The sequence below is a fragment of the Pinus tabuliformis genome, chromosome 3_2, assembly GCF_031772625.1.
Source record: "Pinus tabuliformis cultivar Carrire ecotype Pingquan chromosome 3_2, CPIR1, whole genome shotgun sequence".
NCBI classification, from domain to species: domain Eukaryota; kingdom Viridiplantae; phylum Streptophyta; class Pinopsida; order Pinales; family Pinaceae; genus Pinus; species Pinus tabuliformis.
In genome coordinates, this window is record NC_142302.1 from 669712357 (window position 1) to 669723546 (window position 11190).

The following is an 11190-nucleotide window of genomic DNA, read 5'->3' on the forward strand; positions in this document are numbered from 1 at the left end:
TGTCTAGACCATATTCCAGAATACAATAACTGCTTTGTTATCATTTCACTTCCCAAAGTTGCCTAGATCTTGATTTCAAAGTCCATTTCTTTGGAAAGAAAGAAAAAAAAATAACTTAAGCACGAATAGTTTTCTTTGTTCACTGACTTGGGACACACAATTCAACAAGACATGGGAAATGGAGCTTGCACTAGTTTTTCTCTCCAAAAATGCCAAGGAATACCACACAACATTTTTAAACATGAGCATATTTTTTTTGAAAACTTTCACCATCTTAAATAGGTTTTCAGTATTGATTCCTTCACTTTGAAACGTCGAGTGCTTCTGAGCATCCATATTTTGCAATTTTTTTTTTTTTAATAAGTGGTCTTTCCTTGCTCTACAAATTCCCCACATAGAATGACTTTACAGACAATCTCAATAGAAAATATGAAGACAATTGAGCATCACTATTTACATGGAAATTATAATTGTCCAAACATTATTTATAATTGAATTAAACATTACAAATTCTCCTCATGGAAGGAATAAAGAAAACAATTTTTCAAGAAAGGCACATTAAATACCATTCTGAAGACAACAAAATGCGTATATCCATAACAAAAAGAGGCTTTCAAAAGAAAGTTCATTAATCTATATATCTAAAACCGGTCTTATTCAGATAGAGATGCATATTCATGTGAACAAACTCACAACTCTACAAGAGATAATCACAATAAACTCACTTGCTCTACGCTTGTACATAAGTCACCCATCCTTTTCCCTTGCAAGGATCACAAAGGATGCCGACACCCTTTACATCTGAGAATGTAAATCATGATTCAAAAACTAGTTAAAAATCAATAAACTGATATGCATTTTAAACACCAATCAAGAAACAGATTCAAGTATATACTATTTTTTCATTAAAAGCTGGCAGGGAATAGTAAGCAAAAGCATCACATGCGAGCACATGGCCTAAAGAAAATTCTGGTGAGGAATGGGGTTGGGAATCAATAATATTGTTCAATCTTGAATGGACGGATCGATTTATTCGATCATTGTCTTCTTGTTACTTTAACTCATCCGAGAGTGATGGTTGACTCTATGCATAACTATGTGTAGAGTGTCTTTGCTCCACTTTCCCACCACTAGGTAAGTGTTTTTTTTCTTACATAGACAATCTGAGGGCATAGTTGAGAGCACAATGAGTTGTTGCATTGTGCTCCCTCTCAAAAAACTCAAAAACAACTGTGATATTTCCAACCAACTAGCCAACTCTATCTGATAAATCATTTAATTTCCATGAATTGTGAAAGAAAGAGCAAGATAAGTGTGAGGATGAGAACTCTTAGAAATTTAGCGCAGGAGTGAAGGATCTTGAAAACTTATCCAACGATCCCTACGATGTAGAGGAATTGAAGATCCTAGGGTTCTCTATCCATTGCCTTCATCTTCTCAGGCCATTCTGCTTCTGCACTTCCTAAGATAGTGTGCATTCTTCTGCGCTTGGGTTTGGGCAACTTAACAGGATCTATCGATCCCATCTCTTAGTTGCCTCCCCTATATAGGAAAATACATTGACACGGAAGGTTAGGATAACCCTTATTCTTCTACATTGACACGGAAGGTTAGGATAACCCTTATTCTTCTGCTTTAAATTAAAACAATAGTCTTATGAGGGAAACAATGCTTACACTTTTCGGGATCCTTCATGCAACATTATCATAAAAAATAAAAGCATTCAAAACACATCCATATGGACACGTTGATGGTAACTCTTATTCGTAACGCACAGTGGAAACAACTTGCTTCAACTTTTATTCATTCTTTTGTCGATCCCTTCTTGGAAAATAGCATAGATCCATGATTTAACAACTTGGAAGAAAACAAAAAAAACAGTGATCTTATCCCATATGGGGACACGTTGTTCCTATAACCGTAAGCCAAAATTTCAACTTTCTCGGATTGAAGAGTTTTGCTAACTCACCTAATTCCTTTCTGGTATAAGTCAGATACGAAGGCTATAACTAAAATGGAAACATTGATCTGGAACTTTTTTGTGTTGTTTCTAAAAGTTATGACTAATCCATAAAGCATCATTTTCCTAGTTCATTTGTTTCCATGACAAACAACCCATAATTTTCACATTCCTTCCTTCACTTCAACATGATAATGACCATTAATCACTGATGGCAGTTATAGTTAATCACTGATATAGTTATGGATCTCGTCCTTATACAACCATTCATCCTGTAATGGTATATATATATATATATATATATATATATATTTACTTTAATTAACTAGGTTTTTCTCTAGCACATGGTAATGGCTAATGTCTAGTCAAGCTAACCTATGTTCGAATCCCTAAATTCCAATAGTTCAAAACAATTTAGAGGAACTGATGATGGTAGGAGGATCTCCTTATTTAGCGAACTACTTCCCTTTCTTCAGTAGTTGTATCCTCAGGGCATGGCATGTATCACATGAATCTACATGAAAAGGATATATATAGCATTTTTGATAAATTCATAGAGGACCGCCTAGCCATAAAAGGCAAGCCATCAATGTAAGAGACAATCCAAAGGATCTATTGAATGCACTGCTGGACATGAGAATCCATGAATTCACATTTACCCTATCAGAGGATATTGAATTGTAAACATTTTAGTATCTCTTGTCGTTATGATATCAGTCAGTGAATTTATCGACTGGCGGATATTATTTTATTACTAGTTTTTATACAGCCAAAGTTAGTTTCTCTGATGTTGATTTGTTCACCCAATTCATTATGGAGGTCATCCAAATGCAATGAATTGAACCTCCTCTTATGTTCCTCTACGGTCTACAATGTAACAAACTAATGTAAGGCAATTTCACTGGGGAGAGAATGGCTTCTTGTGATAAGATTCTTCCTTTTTCACAAGTGGTTTGCAACAGATAAATCGACACAATAAGTAACTAAATAATCGTGACCAGATAGCATTTATTGACACATACCTTGTCATCAGAAGATATTTTACCTTCAAATGAACAAAATTATGACACCAACTAACCATTTCTACCATAGATGTGACCATATACTAACTAGTTGACTTATTGTTTTGGTGTGGAGATTGGCCCAAGGATAATATTTATTTACATACACTTGCACTTAATTACCACCATAATAATTTACATGGCATATGAAAGTATGTATATTATTCTCTTTTCTAAGTGGCTCTCTGCCTTCACACATAGTTTGGATCTTCCTCCTTTTATTCAAATATTTTAATATTTCAATTCGTCCTTATGCATAATTTATTATTCACAATTATGCCACAAATTAACAATTAACATCTTTATTTTATAAGGTCCATATTCATTAAAAAAATTATATACAAGTTAAATTTATATTATTTATTGATCCCTTAATAACCATGGTTGTGCTTGGATTCTTCAATGAAGAGTCTTAATTTCCCTTGGTGGAGAGATATCATTACGAACATCATATGCTTAAATTTCCCAGATAAATTTTTGGGTTATAGCTCTTATAGGAATTTTTTATAATCAAACATGTCTGCATATCTAGAGTTATTGCAGATAGGAATTTGTGGTGGATGAGTCCATAGGCTGTAAGGTTTGAACTTGTTGCTCTAATACCACTTGTAACGAACCTCCTTAACCTACCCAGGGAAATAGCCTTTACACCGCATAAATTTATAATTTTTGTCTTAGTTACAGTTAATATTCATAGTGGTCACGAGTTCAGTGAACCAAGGATCATAACTACCTTGAAAGATCAAGGTGGAGAGTCATATACCCTCGATGTAATATCACATGCTCTCTTGACATGCAACCCTTACAATAACTTTAATGTCTTCATCCAATATTCCTTGCAACAATAATAGAAAATTTTCTTATATCTATTTCTGCTAGCATGGGCATGAAAATATACTACTGTCTATTATGCATATGAAAGAATACCTATAGTTTTCCCCAACTAGTACCAGGGTGAGAACATTTAGATCCAATTGTCTGAGTTTATAATTCAAATTAACCCTTTACATTTGGTAGGAAAAAGACAAACCATAACATACAACCATTAAACTCTTTGAAAACCCCCTCACTAACACATAATAGGATATGGCTTTGGGTCTATTGCGTCTAATATACTTATGAAGGATATTATTCATATATCTCATGAAGGGCATAGACAATACTACATTGTTATACCATGAACAACATTACTCCATAATTGTTTGGATGCACCAAAGTATTAATATATAAATAATATCACATAAGTTAGAGACACTCTATTTTCCCTTAGGAGCTTTAATAAGGTCCAAGATTAGATTCAAGAACCACTTCATCACTATCTAGAGTGAAATAAAAGTTACATGCATAAAATCATGGACAACACAACTTCTATACTCTCAAGCTAAATGATTTAACCATTCTAACAATAGGAGATAAATATAGAGATAAGAATTCAACCATCAGCATATCTGAGCTAAATGATTTATCTTCATAACAAGTAAGGATTAATATAAAAACAATACCGTGCAAGTGAATCTCATCAAAATAGAGTGAAAAACCCTTAAATCTATTCAGACATAAGCATATGTAATTCATGTAACGTTCTCATGGCGAAGAAACTTAAGAAAACTTCTCATAACCAAATTGTTAATCTAAATTATCATTGATGTCAATATGGCACTAGAAGAGATGGCAAATATTGTTGAGATGCTTGGTTCCAAATGATGATGTCATAACTCTTGTTTCATAATAATGTCATCAATTAATATGTCAAGTCACTAATGAAGAAGTCTTAAGAAGTGTCAAGTATTTAGAAGCCCTTGATGACATATGGAGGACCTCATTTGATGATGTCATATTCTTGATAAATGACCACAATTGATGATGGCACTTGATGAGGTCTTGATAACATGGTTGGAAGATTATTTTGGAGTTCTCCTAATGATGTTGCACTATGACTGCACTAGTATATGATGACATTTTTCTTGCATCATGCTACATTGATGTTGCACTCCTACATAATGACTCTATGATCCTATGATGACATTGATAACAATGAAAAATCCAAATTATGAAGAAGCCACATTGTTCCAAACATTCCTCATGTTGTCCCAAACTTTTTATGCATAAAATTTAAGGACAGTCACAGGGAAAAATTATTTTGAAAATATTGGAGGCATCCTTTCAAAATTGATCCTAGATCACCTTTTAAAGAGGATTTTTTCCTCTTTCTAACAAGCCCTTATTTGTCCTGAAACTCCCAATAGTTTGTGAGATATTGATTTTTTAAGTTAAGGAAAATATTCCTAGCAGTTAGCTGACCTACACTCAGTCATACAAGTCGGTCTCACTTGATGTGTCCCTTCAGTTATAAACAAAATATCTATAACTAAACATCTAAACACTTCATATTGAACAACAATTCGAGCAATAATTTAGAGATCCAAAGTATAGGAGAAGATAGAAGGCCAAGGAGACCAAGGATACTATTGTTTAGGACCGCAAAAGGATAATTCTGTTTGGGGATAAAATCTTGGTTGAAACTGCTGTAGTTGTCATGGTCGAAGTTGTCGTAGTTGCCGTGGTCAAAGATACTGTAGTTGCTGTCGTAGTTGCCGTGGTCACAAGTTGATTTAGTTAACTCCCCCTCATAGGATTCATAATTTTGAACTGGCTAAGGCTAAGCCTTGTGATATTGTACATACCTTTTCTTTCTACAAATGTTTTCCATATTAAAAATTAAAAAATGTAAAGAGGGTATGTACTAAAATAAATATCAAAGGACAAAAAGAATAAGAAAAAATAAAAAAATAAAAAATATATGAACCCAAAAAACAAAAACAGATCATGAAAGTGTGCAAGTCTAAGTGTCACTACTATTTTTACTTCTTCTGCAAGTAATTGTTGTGTGCAACTTGTCATACATGGCACAACCCATGTTAGTGAAATTGCTTAATCTTGACTACTTCATGCTTTGAATTTTATGTTTATAGTTAGAGAATAAAATCTGACCAAACAACTTAATCTTGGTAGATCATTAGATAGGTAGAGAAAATAAAAGGAGCTCATCAGCTTAATCTGAGCCCTTGGAAGATATAACGCTAGAATTAGATAGTTTACTTTTCAAAAGAAAAAAGAATGATAAGGGTTTGTTAGCTTAAGTGCACCGACCAAAATGAAGAAATTTTTTTAGGGTAATTAATGGGTAAGTAGAAGAAAGGTTGCTGAGGTATAAAGTTGATTGGGCAAAAGCACATTTATCATGATTAATTATAAGTTTCAATGTGCATGAGCAATTACTAAAGAAAAAACAGTGATTCACAAGTTGATTTAATTAACTCCCCCTCATTCATTTCATCCCTATACTTACTAATTTCCCCATCCACAAGTAAGTTCTAGTACTAAAAATGCTTCAAGTCATAAAATGTCTAAGCATTTCTTTGAATTTTGGTGGGACCAGACTCCCAGTTTAATGACTTATGGACATCAAGTGTTAGAATTCGCTTCAAAAAAGTCATTTCCCTTCATTACCCTAATAAAACCCATTTTCCTAAGGTTAAACTCCATTTGCCTATAATAGTAAAAAAATCTCATGACAAATTCCATTTCACTCAAAATACCCATAAATTTTTTTTATCCTAATTATAAGTGTATGTGAAGAAAATACACAAATTGTTACATTATGATTAGTAGTATTTCCACTCCGCTCATTTAAGTTCATATTAATTTATAACCTAATAATAGAGCTCCCGATATACCTTTTCCCATATATAAATAAATCCCTTATATAATACCCCAACTCTTAGTTTAACTATATACTATATTAAGTTTATCCCATGCCCCTGACAACACCATATTAACTCATCAATTCTCGGAAAAGTTAAGATAACCCCTTCATTAAACCTCATCCGATGATTTAATCCATGTTTAACTCCTAAATAATTGCAAACCACCATGGATTAAAGCCCCAGTCCCCTCGAAACCTTTTGCCATTTCATCCGTGCTATTTTGTCACCTGATTGCCATCCAATCGTCAACACCCAAATTCAATGGTTCACAGCCATATCGGGTTCACCCAATAGCTGAACTTTACCCACCTGATAAAGTGGTATTCCTCGAGCCCCCATCTGCTACGTGTCAAGCATTAAGGTAGATCAGGTGACCTCTCCAAAATATCGCCACCTCCAAAAAGCAGTGCGATGGCTTGGGAAACCACCTCCCCGCCCAACTTGAAAAACCGCCCATTGTTCATTTGTAACTTACCCGCAAAAAATTGACCGTTATTCAATAAAAAGGCCGAGAATCCCTATTCGAACTAGTTTCGATCAATTTATATGTAAAACCTCTGCAAGCCATTGTGACACCTTCAAATTCCTAAATCACCAATTGACCTCAATTTTACTCCTGAAGAAGTCGCAAAGACCCCAATCAAGGTCTCAGTCTGTACCAGAGCCATTCAACCTTCTGCAGTCACCAAGAACACAAATTGAAGTTAATTCACCCAAATTCCACGTATTTGAAGAGAAATTACCAGACACCCTTTCAATTTGAAAATGTTCAGCCTTTAAAGTGTTTTAATTAAGTAAAATTAATTGAAATTACTTTAAAAATAAAGTGTGTGCCTGAGTAGAATACCCAAACCCTTCTAAAATTATCCAAATTACCTTAAAACCCCTGATATAAACATGTATAAAGTCAAATTCAAATCCACAAGAACTGAATTATGGCTGCCCCCGTCGCCATGGATGTTAGGCCAGTCACAACCCCCCATTTGGAATTGACCACCTTTCCCTAGTGGACAAAGGTTTTTAAATCAAAGACACAAGTGTTTATATACTCCTTCTCAAAATTCATTGTTTGAGCAAGGAAACATATCTAAACCATACTCATGACATTGGCCTTAGGGACTCAAATTCTCCCAAATACTAGTTCCACAAGTACATGTCTTTCCTCAGATTGTCCATATGTGTCATGCCTGTTACATTCCCAGCCACAGAGCTATAATGTCCCCAAACCAAAAAGTCTTGTTCACTATTACAACTGAGTCAATTAATGAAATTTTGCAAGTCCAACCAGGTCCAAATCTGACTCCACTCTCTATTGGGGATTTGTTAGACTAGTACACCAAATTGAGTCCATCAAGACTGGCCCAAATATTCCAAACTTTCATTGTAGAACAACAGCACATTCCTACAGATGCCCCTCCATATGCTTTTGCCATTTTCTCTGAAAGGGGAAAGCAAATTGTAACCATGATATCATGTATTCTGGGCTATACCATAGATGAATTCATTGATGAGCTCATCCTGGCTTTGATGTCCATTGTCACCCCAGGAAAGCCTCCTACTAGTTTGTACAATTATGCCCGGTTCATAGCTGCAAGAATGCATGAACAATTTACCAGAATGCACAATGAGAGAGTATTCAAGTACTCATCTATACTTTACCACATGTGTTTGTATTATGAGTCAGACAAATTTCCCTTCACCATCTAGAAGTTGGATACTAAAGGCCACCCCAGGTTTGTTATATTTTGGACACCACTATTCCACAAGTATTCATCACCATACACCTATATAGACTTCATTGACTCTTTTGTCCATCCAGTCATGACCATGCTGACAGGAAGCCCTCCACCTATAATAAGCCAAGAAATCAAAAGAGTGCTCTAGTTGTCCAAACAAAGTAAGGTGGGAGATTGGTACATTTACTAAAATCACACTGAAATAAGAATCTATGGTTGCGATCTTGCCCCATACAAACTGCCCAAATACCTCCCCATGAGGTTATTTGCTCTGGAATATTATAGGCAGATAATGAACTCTGATGATATCAATTTTTTGTCAGCCAAGAAAAGGTCTCATTTCAAGATCATGAACTAGTTATGCCCTTTCATTTGCAATTCTAGAGAGGTAGGAGAGGAAGCAGATCAAATTCCGCAACAAATGAAGTTTAAGAACAGTTTCATGTGGAGGTATGACCCTCAAGGGTTTAAAACCAAACTAAGACAAAAGGTCAAATTGAGACCTTACATTCATCACCCCATGCCAGAAATAGAGAGATATTCCAATCAATCTGAGTAGTTGGAAAACACTCTCATAGACAGGGATAGTACAAAGGTAGATGTTGAAAATACCTTGTTTGATTTAGAGAGATAGCTTGATGAAAGCTCATTCCTGCAGGTACCAGAGCAAGAAGGAACCATGAGTACCCCTACTATTTTTCACACTCCTTAGAATGAGGAAAAGAATCCCAAAATGAGCAGAGAGGGAGCCTCCAGCTCAGGTATGGACACATCCAATGTAAAATATAAAGCTAGCCAAAGTAAAAGGCCTAAGGTCAATCCTGTTTTAGAACAGGAAGACACAGAAGGCTTAGTAGAAATAACTAATACTGAGTTGGACATGAGTAAGGGCAAAGCTCCATCTAGAGAAATTTAGGAGCCAACTACATCAAAAACTCAAATTTTAGAAAGGCAACTTAGTGTATAAGTTTCCTCATCCCATAAGCCTATTAATAGAGAGAGGGACATTAAGGAGAGGTTTAAGGAGATTAAAATGAGAAACTGAAAGTAGAATCCTATGCATAGTATTTTAAACTTACACCTCCTAATCAGAGTAGTTTGATGTCAGCTTTTGACATCAAGGAAGGAAAGATGCAAATGTCCTTCATAAAGACAACTGTACAACAACTGAGGACATAAATAGATTTCAAGAAGATAGACTTAGAGGTATTGGCAAGGGATATTCATCGCATTGACCAGATTGAATTTCATAAATAGGCTTGAGAAATGAGTTACCCCACCCTTACAGGAATGGCCGTGGCTGCTCATCAATTGTAGAATTCACTAAGTAATATTTTGGCCGAGTATTAGTTGGAAAAGGCCTCATCACAGGCCAAATATAGCATAATCAAGTCTTTGGAAGACTTGATAATTGAATTGGGACATGATCCCAAAGACATCAAGGATACTGAACCATTAATCAAAAAGAAGAACGATGACATTGTAGCACTCAAGAAACAATTGAAGGTACCTCAACTGTAGCACTCCCAGACACAGGAAGCCTTGGAAAACCAAACAAAGACATGAAAAGTTGATGGACTTAGTCCTTAAACTAAATGATCAATTGAGGGAGACAAAAAAGGAATTGGATAACTTGATCCAATTAAAGAAAACTGATCTTGGCACTACCTCAGTAAATGTCATCCTAGCAGTTACCACGACTGTTCCTTCCACACTGACACTCTCATTGGCTCCAACAGCTCCAATGGCCATAGCACAACCAGTTTTTGTAGAATCTACATCAGCAATAGGTACGTTAGGTGATGAAGCAACAAAGCTGGTTACAACTATGGAAGAAATGTCCATACAAACCATATATATGAATAAGCTCAAAGAGAAATTGACAAGCTTGGAAATTGATTACAAGCTTGCTAAGATCACCCACAAACAAGAAGTGCAAAAGGCTGCTAGGATGAGTGAAATATTTAAAGCCCTGGAAAAGGACTTAACACTAAAAGATCCCCTTGGGTAGGCTAAGGAACAACTATGGGGCAATATCATTGACTATGTCAATGATATTTTGCCATCTATTCAGGTGATTTTCGAGCAAATAGATTTGATAAAGCTCGCTACAGAGGCCATCCAGAAAGTAAAAGCAGAATTAGGACAAATGCCAAAAGAGACTAACAGAATTATCCAATATGAGCTTCAGGAATTGGAAATAGAGGACAAAACATAGACAATTTTGGAGGTCAAAAGGTTCTTCTCTAAGAGGAACTTGATGTAAAACATGGACGATAAGTGTTAGAATATGCAGCTAGCTGTTGACAGATTTATGACTAAGTTCTAGATTTTGATAGAAAATGGATTACCCAATCCCTTAGTAATAAATGATAAGCTGATGAATCAGGAGGATTACAACAAGAAAACTAGAGAGGTAGCAAGAGATCAAGTAAATGCATCATCAATGAAGGCATTGCCAATAGGTAGAGTACTCTACCAAACATTTGAAAACTTGTTTTACCTCCAGCATGAGGTAAAACACTTGTTTATCAATAGGCCTACTTTTGCCAAATACACAAAGGTAGATGGAACATATAGAAAGATGTTGAAAATACAACTACCTAATGCTGAAACAAGGGAGAAATTAACTAATTTACCACAGTAAAATGAAGTAAAAAGGTTAA